Here is an 11,360-nt window from a genome sequence, read left to right as displayed (position 1 = left end):
CTGAGTACACCTGGACTGGAATTAGAGTAGGGGGAGATATCCTTTCACTTAAATGGGCCTGGTCTGACTTACACAATGCTGTCTCCACCTCCTGCCAGGAGACTGAACCAGAGAGGAAATAACTGGTTTTGACTGAGAACAGAGCCTCCCTGCCACAAGAGTACAAAGAAATTTGTAATGTAAGTATTGGGGCCCACACCAAAGAACTTTAGAATACTTCTGGACTCAAGAGGAACCTCTGCCAAGGCGAAGAGCTGAGAAATCTGAAGGAGAATTACTTGCTGTGTGCTGTATGGGGTTGGCCTGCAGTGGCTGTTTCTGTCAAGGAGAGGATAAAGACTTTGCTGAGTGCTGTGTATTCTGCTTGAAGAACATCTCCAAGGTCTTAAAGTAGAGCTTGCCTCCTGTTCTGAAGGCTCAGGAACACAAAGACTTCACTACCATCCCCCCTGATTTTACTTGCTGGGGATTCTGACCTGCCAAGAAGTGCCTGTTGCTGTGTTAGTCCTATGGAGATTGTTCCTGCTGCTTGGAGCTGGAAAAGAGACGCAATTAAGAGAAGCGCAAGGCATCCTTCCCTGTTTCCAATGCATCACTGCTGCACCTACAAAACGCCTGCCCGCTCCTGGAGAAATGGCTGCATGCTGAATCATGTGCACCCATCAGAGCAGGTCCTGCTGTGCGGCTACAAGAACCAATGCATCAAGGGACCACGGCTGGAGAGACCAACCCAGTGCCATTGCAGCTGCACGGTGTACCGACTCATCCCCAAACTCCAAGCATGGCACTTGGGCACCAAGTCTACAAGAATGCAAATGCCACAGTAAGAAACCGGTGCATCACCTCGCCGCACAGTAAGGAACCGATGCATCACCTTCCCTGCGTGACAGTAAGGAACAGATGCATCACCTCCCCTGAAATAAGGAACCAATGCATCACCTTCCTTGGACGTAAGGAACCGACACATCACCTTCCCTGCGGCTCTTTTTGTTTATGATTTTGACGCATCCAAGGTACTATGTGTTGAAAGTGTTGCATCTATAGTTTGCTGTGGACAGAACTATTTTTTGTCTTCCAAGGATTACATTTTTCTAGTCTGTATTGAGGGGTTTTGTCGTTTTGGTACTGTTTGCTTTAGATAAAAATGTATTATTTGTCTAAACTGGTGTGGTGACCATTTGTAGTGTTTTCACTTTATTGCTGTATGTGTGCACAAATGCTTTACTCACTGCCTCCGAGATAAGCATGTCTGCAAATGAAAAGCTACCAATAGGGTGAGCAGGGGTTATTTTAGAAGTGTATTTCCTTTACCCTGACTACAAAGAAGGGTCCCTATGTGGACAAAGTTCAAAACCATTGCCAACTAGAGACCCACATTTCTAACAGTTAGTGAAATGCTTCTTCCACTTAAATGAAATGTACTTTAAAATACTCTTTAAAGGTAAAGTAGGATTTTAATATACTTTTCTGAAAATGCCCCTTTAAGGAAGATAAAAATCAAAAGCAAAAAGAACATTTGATGGAAGGAATGCTGAAACAATGTCAATTATTTACCCACAGTACAGAGATCTGGGCCTAAATCCATATTTTTTTTGCACACCATGCCATTCCAGTTTATACCCTGTCATATACAAATCAGTCTTGACCCTGCTCTCCATGGGAACCGTCCACCCCTAGATTTAACCCAGATCTCCTGACTGGGGGTGAATGTTTGATTTGTTCTGCATTCAATCCTTCATTTGTATGCCTTTCGCTTTATCGCCTTTAAGAAACCAATTGTGCCTTTCTGTCAGTTTCCCTGGTCATAGGACTCTGAATGGCTCACCTGTGGTGTTTTGTGCATTTCTTCTAGACATGGCAAAAATGGGTCTTGGATGCGGGGCAGGGTGGTGCTCTCCTGAGCAGGGTGTTCGGGGGTTGTACTCAGCCCTTCCTGAGCTTTGGAGGGTAGCCTCATGGATTGTCCACCCCTTCCTGACTTCTGTAGGCTCCCTAACCTGTCATTGACAAATGGCACCACACCTCTAGCCGGAAGCCTCCTACCTGAATCTCAGATGATTCCAATGGGGCAGCCACACTAGTTCAAAAATCCTCCTCAGACTTGCCCTTGGTTTCCAGGATGAGACACTGTTTTAGTGGCAAATCCCAGTGTGACGGGGGTTGGGATAGAGAGCATGTAGAGTCAAAGATGCTGTGGCTCATCTACTCAACAGCAACACTGCAGCAGCCATTCACACCAGTCTGACGCATGGTACCAACAGATATGGCACCTACAAACAAACAAATAACAAGGCTTAAGTCTAGTATTGACTATATCTCTTAAGGTATCACCTCACATAAGAGTTTCAAATCTCAACCAACCTTTAGTCTTGTTGTTGTTTTGTTTTAATTTAGATTGTCCGCAGAGGCTCCTTTATCACAATTTTCAAAACTGCAGGGACTTTGATTTCAGCATCAAACCCACAAGCAAATCTGGACAGCGTTAACTTCACCCAAGTACTCTCTGACAGAGCCCAGCCAACAGTATGTACAAGTTGAACAAAACACTGGTTACCTTGTCTGCAAGCACGATGTTGCAACTGAGTTCAGCACATAGCGAAATCAAGTCTGTTAGTGCATCTCTCCTTTTCTTCATGTTTTTCCATCCGGGTGTTGGACTAATGCGTGACGTCCTTTGCTGTGACGTCTCTGTGGAAGGAACAAGGGAACTGGCAAGACAGAGTCCTGGAAGCAGAGAAACAGGTAAGTGGCAGGCGAAGAGGCTAAGCGACCGGGAGGAGTGTGGATTGTCTTTAAATCAGACTGTTTTAGAATGTACATAAAGGGCACATTTAAATAGTTTGTGACAAGAAACAGGTGGAGATTATTAACTTGATGAGGCTGTCTTCATGAAAGTGCTTTAGAATATTCACAAATGTTGCGTTTGCTTTGCTTATAGCAAGGAACAGGTTCTAATGATTCATTTGATGAGGCTGTCTGAGAGAAGACATTTTAGAATGTTCACAAAGGGTGCGTTCTAATAGCTTATAGCAAGGAACAGTTACAGGGGAGTTATTCGATTCATTTGATGAGGTCTATCTTCCTGAAGGTTCTTGTTGAGGTCATCTATGCTGGTTGCTTGATGCTTATTCTGGTGGATTTTCTAGATGTTTCTGTGCCGCCCGAAACCTGACCTTGAATATGCATAGTAAAACATTTGTCAAAGCTATTAATTTTTCAAACAAACCAGGGAACACCAGCTGCAGCTAGCTATTACCAACAGCATGTAATATGGTCAAAGGTTAGGGTACAAGATGTCATTCATACGTGTTTGGAAGAATGATATGAGTCATGCTGGTATATTGTGATAGTCAAGAGAGGGGAACTGTGGCAGGAATCCTGACACCCCAAGACTCCCCGCCCTTAGTTACCCTATACAGTTTGGAGCCAAATGCAGAAAATGTGGAAGGATAGAAAAGGGGGTACACCCACCACCCGCAGGCTGGCACTTGAGATGAAAGTGGCAACTTCAGAACCTCTCATCAGACCTTTCCTGTTCCTGCGGAAGATTCAAAAGAAGGACTGCACTACTGTCTAAAGAAGGAAGACTGGACCTGCTTGCCTTGATCACAGGCTCCCCAGAGTGACACCAAGGGTCAGCTGGCTAATCTCATGTTTGAGCTACAGCAATACAACAAGCTGAGAGAGGCCTGCTCTACAACTGCCCATATGATAAGTACCATCTAGACCTGAATGAGGCCCTGTTGTTGGCCTCTGCTGGAGCGAGTCCTGATTCACAAGAGTTGCTTCCCCAGATCCTGGACCCCTGGTTGGCATTAGAGAGCATGCCTCCTATCTCAAAATCACAAGTCTTGAGCCACAGGTGAAGGATCCAGAGGTTTTCGAGCTCTTCGCAATCACAAATGGACTACTTGCGTTGCTAGTCGACCATCTGAGGTGACCTCACTGACCTCATTAGCGTGCGTTTCTGCCCTGTCCACATCTCCACTTACTCTGTGTCCCTTTTCCGGCCCTTGCTGCTGCACATCCCTCATGGTCTGACCTTTCCAGGACTGATTCCCACCTCCCACCTGACCAGCCCTCCCGCCTTCCCAATACTACTTAAGGCCAGTCGCTGTGCGGTGAAGGAGCAACCTCACGGACCTTGTCAACATGCATTGCTAGTTCGCTGCGCATCTCAACCAGGTAGCTGTCTGCACTTTGCAATCCAGGTTTAGTGTTCAAGGCCCTCCTCCACTCGCGGGATCCTGCCTGCACCTCATCCCTGGTGGCCCAGTGGTGAGCATCTCTCAGAGGCACCCTCCTCTACAGACCACCAGGACCCCGCGCAAAATTCAGTGAAGACATCACGGACTTCATCACCCCACACGCGCTCCCCTCCAAAGACTACATCCTTCTGGGAGACCTCAACTTCCACCTTGAAAAGATCAACGACCGCAACACCGCCACCCTCTTGGACAACCTAGCCAACCTCGGACTTAAACAACTGGTCACTTCCCCCACCCACATCGCAGGTCACACACTCGACCCCATCTTCACCTCCAGCAACCATGTCTCCTTCAGCCACACTACGGATCTCCTCTGGACTGACCACAGCTGCGTTCACTTCACCTACAACAAGCCGAAACCCATCATCCACCTCCAACCAACTCTACAAAGAAACTGGAACAAAATCACCACGGAGCAGATCTCCACATCACTCCTTCAAACCTCCCCAGCCCTATCTTCTAACGCCAACGAAGCCGCCTCCAACCTCACCCTTTGGTTATCCAACACCGCCGACACCTTAGCACCACTGAAAAAACGTCAACACAAACTTGGCATCAAGACGGCCTCATGGTTCAACGATGACCTCAAGAAGTCCAAGAAACTGTGCCGCTCCCTTGAAAAGGCCTGGAAAAAAGACCCATCCACCAGCAACAAGGACTCCTTCAAAAGCGCCATCCGTACTCACCACCAACTAATCCGAAAAGCCAAGAAAACAGCATTCAAGGATCGACTTGACAACAACGCCCACAACAGCAAGGAACTTTTCAACATCGTCAAGGAATTTTCCAACCCCTCGGCCAACTCCAACGACATCACCCCCTCTCAAGCCCTCTGCGATTCCCTAGCCTCTTTTTTCCACAACAAGATTGCTGACATCCACAACAGCTTTGACATCCAACCCGGAAGCCAACCCACCCTACCATCAGCTGACCATCTTCCCCCCGTTAACACCCTTAACGCCTGGAACCCAATCTCCACCGAGGACACCATCCGCCTGATGAATTCCATCCACTCTGGATCCCCCACAGACCCATGCCCTCACCACATCTTCAACAAAGCAGACTCCGTCATAGCTCCGCACCTCCGAGACGTCATCAACTGCTCCTTCAACTCCGCTACCTTCCCAGAAGTCTGGAAACACGCTGAACTCACCGCCCTTCTGAAAAAACCAACAGCAGACCCCACCGAACTCAAAAACTACCGCCCCATCTCGCTTCTTCCATTCCCGGCCAAAGTCATCGAGAAAGCCGTCAACAACCAGCTCGCCGCCTTCCTCGAAGCCAACAAATCACTCGACCCCTCACAATCTGGCTTCCGAGCCAAACACAGCACTGAGACCGCCCTCATCGCAGCAACAGACGACATTCGAACACTACTGGACAATGGAGACACAGTCGCCCTCATCCTCCTCGACCTCTCTGCAGCCTTCGACACAGTCTGCCACAGCACCCTTTTACAACGCCTCAGAAACATCGGAATCCAAGGAAAGGCACTGGAATGGATCACCTCGTTCCTCACCGAAAGAACCCAGAGAGTCCGCCTCCCACCATTCAAGTCCGAGGCCTCTGAAATCATCTGCGGCGTACCACAAGGATCCTCACTCAGTCCCACCCTCTTCAACGTATACATGAGCCCCCTCGCGGCCATTGCCCGCCAACACAACCTCAACATCATCTCTTACGCGGATGACACTCAACTGATCCTATCTCTCACCAAGGACCCCAGCACCGCCAAAACTAACCTACACGAAGGAATGAAAGAAGTCGCCGAATGGATGAAACAAAGCCGTCTGAAACTGAACTCAGACAAAACAGAAGTCCTCATCTTAGGTAAATCCCCCTCTGCATGGGACGACTCCTGGTGGCCGGAAGCCCTCGGAAATGCACCCATCCCGACAGACCACGCACGGAACCTTGGCGTCATCCTGGATTCTTCACTCTCAATGAACAGACAAGTCAGCGCCGTATCCTCCTCCTGCTTTAACATTCTTCGCATGCTCAGAAAAACATTTCGCTGGATCCCCACCGAAACAAGGAAAACAGTCACCCACGCTCTAGTCACGAGCCGACTGGACTACGGAAACACCATCTACGCAGGTACCACCGCTAAACTCCAGAAGAAACTACAACGAATCCAAAACGCCTCAGCCAGGCTAATATTAGACATCCCACGCAACGAACACATCTCTGGCCACCTTAAAGACCTCCACTGGCTACCCGTTAATAAGAGGATTACTTTCCGACTACTTACCCACGCACACAAATCACTCTACGACATCGGACCAGATTGCCTCAACTCTCGACTGTCCTTCTACACCCCCTCCCGCCAACTTCGCTCTTCCAGCCAAGCCTTCGCCACTGTACCTCGCATCAACAAGACCACCATGGGAGGCAGATCCTTCTCATACCTGGCTGCCAAAACATGGAACTCACTCCCCGCTTACCTTCGCCTCACCCAGAATCACCTAGCCTTCAGAAAGCAGCTTAAAACGTGGATATTTGACAAATAATCCTCCTCCCCTTCCTAAGCGCCTTGAAACCCTCTGGGTATGTAGTGCGCTATATAAATTTTATGACTTGACTTATGACTTGACTCTCTGCTCTACTGTTTTCTTCTTTCTCTTGTTTCTGTTCTGCTGTATTTATAGCCTTTTTCCCTCTTTTATTTTATGTTCTGTTCTGTCTTATAGCCTTTCTTAGTCTTTTCAATTTTTAATCTGCTTTTGCTTTCTTTTCCTTTCCCCTTACTCTGTATCCCTCTTTCCGCCCTGGCCACTGCTTGTTCCCTGCTGCCCGCACCCTTCAAGCACCGATTCCCTCCTCTTGCCTCCCAGGTGACCAGCTCTCCTATTTTCTCCTTTCTATTGTTTCTGTCCTGCTGGTTCTGTTCTGTTGTTTTTATAGCCTTTATCTGTCTTTTATTTTTTGATCTGTTCTGTCTTATATCCTTTTTCTGTCTTTTTAATTTTTTCTCTAATTTGCTCTTCTTCACTTCCCCTCTCTACGTGTCCTTCTTCCCGCCCTTGCCGCTGCTCTTTCCCTTCAGCACGCCCCTTCCAGTGCCGATTCCGGCCTCACAGCTGACCAGCTCTTGCAAATTCCCAACACTACCTAAAGGCGGCCGCTGTGCACCTGTTCCACGCCAAAGTCAAGCCCATCTGCACCTGTACCATGCCCAGCGCCATAGACCGCGGTCCAAGTGGCTTTCACAGCTATGATAACAGCACCCTGCATGGACTCAACACCAGAGGTTCCACCACCTGCCACCACACATCACCAAAGGACACCCCAGGCCCATTCACCTGCCACAACTGCACCTTCTCTTGCTTCCATACACCAGACCCACCGACCACAAGTTCCCTCAACCGACATGCTGTGGAGATCTGGGATCTGCTCAACTCCATTTCCCCCTAGGTCATCTTCTTCCAGAAAACATGGTTGAACTCCACCTCAGCCCTGGACATCTCAACTGCCATCGCCAATAGTTACAAAACCATACACAAGGACCACACCAACTGGCAGGGAGGAGGCATTGCCACCGTAAACAGAAATACTCCCCGCCTCACAACTAGCTCCAACGACCACTCACCCAACATGGAACACCTCCACTTCCAGATCCGCACCAACCCGAATGCCACCCTCGTCTACAGACCTGCCGGACCCAATACCCCCTTCAGTGAATCCATAGCCAACTTCTTTACTTACCATGCTCAACTGATTACATCCTCCATGGCAATCTAAATTTCCACCTGAACAACTTTGACGACCACAACACCTCATCCCTGCTAGAAAACCTCACCACCATTGGAATGAAACAACTGGTCTCCTCCACAACCCACTCAGCAGGACACACACTCGACCCCATCTTCTCTGTAGACAACAACTTTTCCATCAGCCACACTTCCAAAATACAATTGACAGACCATCAGTGCGTCTACTTGTCCTTCAAACTCATGAACACCACAGTGCCTACCACGACCCACCCAGAAGCTGGAACAAGGTCTCCAAAGTTCAAATCACACCCTCCCAAAGCAAAACCCCACAGCCGACCACTATGAATGCCAAAGCTTTAGCATGCAATATCCACCGATGGACCTCCGACTGCACTGACACATTGGCCCCCTTAGAAAACTCTCCAGCAAGCAGCCCTCTGGGAAAGGAATATGGTTCTCCCAGCCCTCCAACAGTCCAGGCGCACCTGCAGACAGCTCAAACAAAGATGGAGGAGAAGCAAGACCTCTGCATACCATGCAGCCTTTAGGACCACTGTCACTGCACACCACCACCTCATCAGAAACACCAAGAAAACTGCCATACATGAATGCATCAAAGCTAATGCACACAACAGCAAAGAAGTCTTCACTGTGATAAACAAATAAGCCAAGCCCTGCACGGACAACACAGACACCCCCCCCAAGATCTCAGCAACAACCTCACTACCTTTTTCCACCGCAAGATCTTAGATATCTACAACAGCTTTGTGATCCAGAACCCACCCACCCCAACTGCAACCACCGCACCTGAATGTTCCAGCTCCCAGCCAACAGTGCTCAACTGGACCACCCTCATGGCTGACAACACCTTAAGGATGATGAAAACCATCCACTCAGGGCCCTCCTCAGACTCCTACCTCATCACATTTTCAGCCGAGCAGGTGCCACCATCGCCTTTGAAGTCTGCCGCACAATCAACTGCTCCATCGAATTCTCCACCTTCCCCGAAGGCTGGAAACAAATACAGAGACCAACCCCCTGCTGAAGATACCCTCTGCTATTCGACGGACCTCAAGAACTACAGACCCATCTTTCTGCTCCTCTTCCCAGCCAAGGTCATTGGGAAGGCCATCAATGCCATTCTCACATAATTAATCAAAAGAATCCACACCCTGGACCCCTTCCAAGATGGCTTCAGGAGCAACCCCAGCACCAAGTCTGCACTCCTCACCGCAACTGATGACATCTGCACTCTCCTCAATTGAGGCAAAACCTCAGCCCTCATACTCCAGGACCTATCTGCCGCCTTTGGCACTGTCTCCCACCACACCCTCTGCACTAGATTTCACAACACCTGCATACGTGGTGAAGCACTAGAGTGGATATGCTCCTTACTCACCAACCAAACAAAGAGAGTCAGGTTTCCACTGTTCTCCTCAGAACCTACAGCAATCAGCTGCAGAGTTCCCAGGACTCCTCCCTGAGCCCCACCTTCTTAAACATCTACGTGGCCCTGCTTGCACCACAGACTCAATATCATCCCCTATGCCAATGACACATAGCTGCCTCAAACTCAGCTCAGATAAAACCAAAGTCTTCATCCTGTGTTCAACTCCCACTGCTTGGGATGACTCATGTTGGCCAGCAGCACTTAGCCCCCCCCCCTCACCTAGTGACCACGCTCACAACCCCAGCATCAACCTCAACTCCTTACTCTCTATGAACCGCCAATTCAACGCTGTATTGTCCTCCTGCTTCCACACGCTTTGCCTTCTCCAAAAGATCTTCAAATGGATCCACACCGAGTCCCGGAGAATGGTCATTCAGGCACTCGTCAAATGCAAGCTCGAGAACAGCAACGCACTCTATGCCTGCATGTCCCAAAAACTCCAAAGGAAATTGCAATGCATTCAGAATGACTCCGCCAGACTTATCTTATACATCCCCCACCATTCAGATAGGACCGTAAAACCTGGCTCTTGGACTAAAAAGCAAAACCTCCTGCAGAGCATTGAGACCCTCACGGTTGATTAGTCGCACTCTATCAGAGTCCTGGCTGACTGATCTACAATGCCAGCCAATGTAAATCTCCAGTCATGTCCTGTTGTTTGTGTTCTTTGTGTCAGTCCCGAAATTCAGCGACAGCCTGTGTCAACCGCCAGCGCAAAACTCCTCGGATGATAGACTCTTGGCACCAAAAAGTGACCAGTGACACCCAACCTGCTTCTTGCACCTACAAAATTCTCATTGCATTGATCACCAATGTAAAGCTCCGCTGCAGCTCCCTGCATGGACTTGTACTCAGAGAAGGTAAACCTTCCCTGAAATTAAACCTTGTCCCTGTAGCTGAGCTGTGCTCCATCACGTTTGGCATTAACTTGTGACTTTGACCCAGTCCAGTGCGACATGATAACCATAATTTGCATTTTATTATTCTGGCATTATTTTCACTAGAACATTTAAAAATGGGTAACTACAATTTTACTGATTGGATATTTGTCTTTTTGGTGTCATTTTATGTTTTAACATTTACTCTACTGTTCTAAATTGGTTTGGGATTTGGCATGATTAAATTTATATAATGCAATATTTTGCTTTGCTTTAATTAATATGAATTAGCGTAGAAAAAAGAACAGTAGACAATTTAAAAATACTCCACATTAAGACGCAAAATCATGTTAAATATTAAGAGAAATGACATTTTTATCGTGATACACTTTTACTATCATACAAATCTGATAGAGCTCATTCATGTAGTCTATAACTCAGGAAATATTTATCTAGCGGATCTTCTTGTGTTATTTAAGTGAAGTAAACAATTTGGTTTGAAGTATTTCAATTTATCAGTGGTAAACGGCAATATGATTGATACTGGCAACAAAATGAAGAATATGAAGTAGCATTTGTAAATCCTGGAGGCATTATACTAAAGAAGGTTTTGCACAACTGCAAGCAAACCCTGGCTTATTAAAATATGTAATCCTCCTTAGGGAACAAAACATAAGCATAAAGATAAGATTATAGTAATCAAATATACTAGGACTATATCTGAAATCCCAGTAAATACATTAAATGGCAATCATTTGAATCTGATTTTCATCACTACAATGAGTCTCTCAGAAATTGCATTCCCTGGATATAGAATTGGACATTAAGGAAAACAGAAAATATTTGTTCTTATTCATTAAAACCATCAAAGACAAAAGTATATGGCATTTCAAAACATTCCGTCCTTTTCCACACAAATGGAGTACACCCTATGACTAATTCTTTAGAACTAAAAAAAACTGCAGTGTCCAGAAATATTTATACAAAAACAGACCAGAATTTTTTATTTGCTTAGGGTTTGGATAGCACCCTAAAACACTTTAGATACAAC

The sequence above is a fragment of the Lissotriton vulgaris genome, chromosome 3_1 (genome assembly GCF_964263255.1).
Source record: "Lissotriton vulgaris chromosome 3_1, aLisVul1.2, whole genome shotgun sequence".
NCBI lineage: Eukaryota > Metazoa > Chordata > Amphibia > Caudata > Salamandridae > Lissotriton > Lissotriton vulgaris.
The sequence above is the reverse complement of the archived record's forward strand: the minus strand, read 5'-3'. Positions refer to the sequence as shown.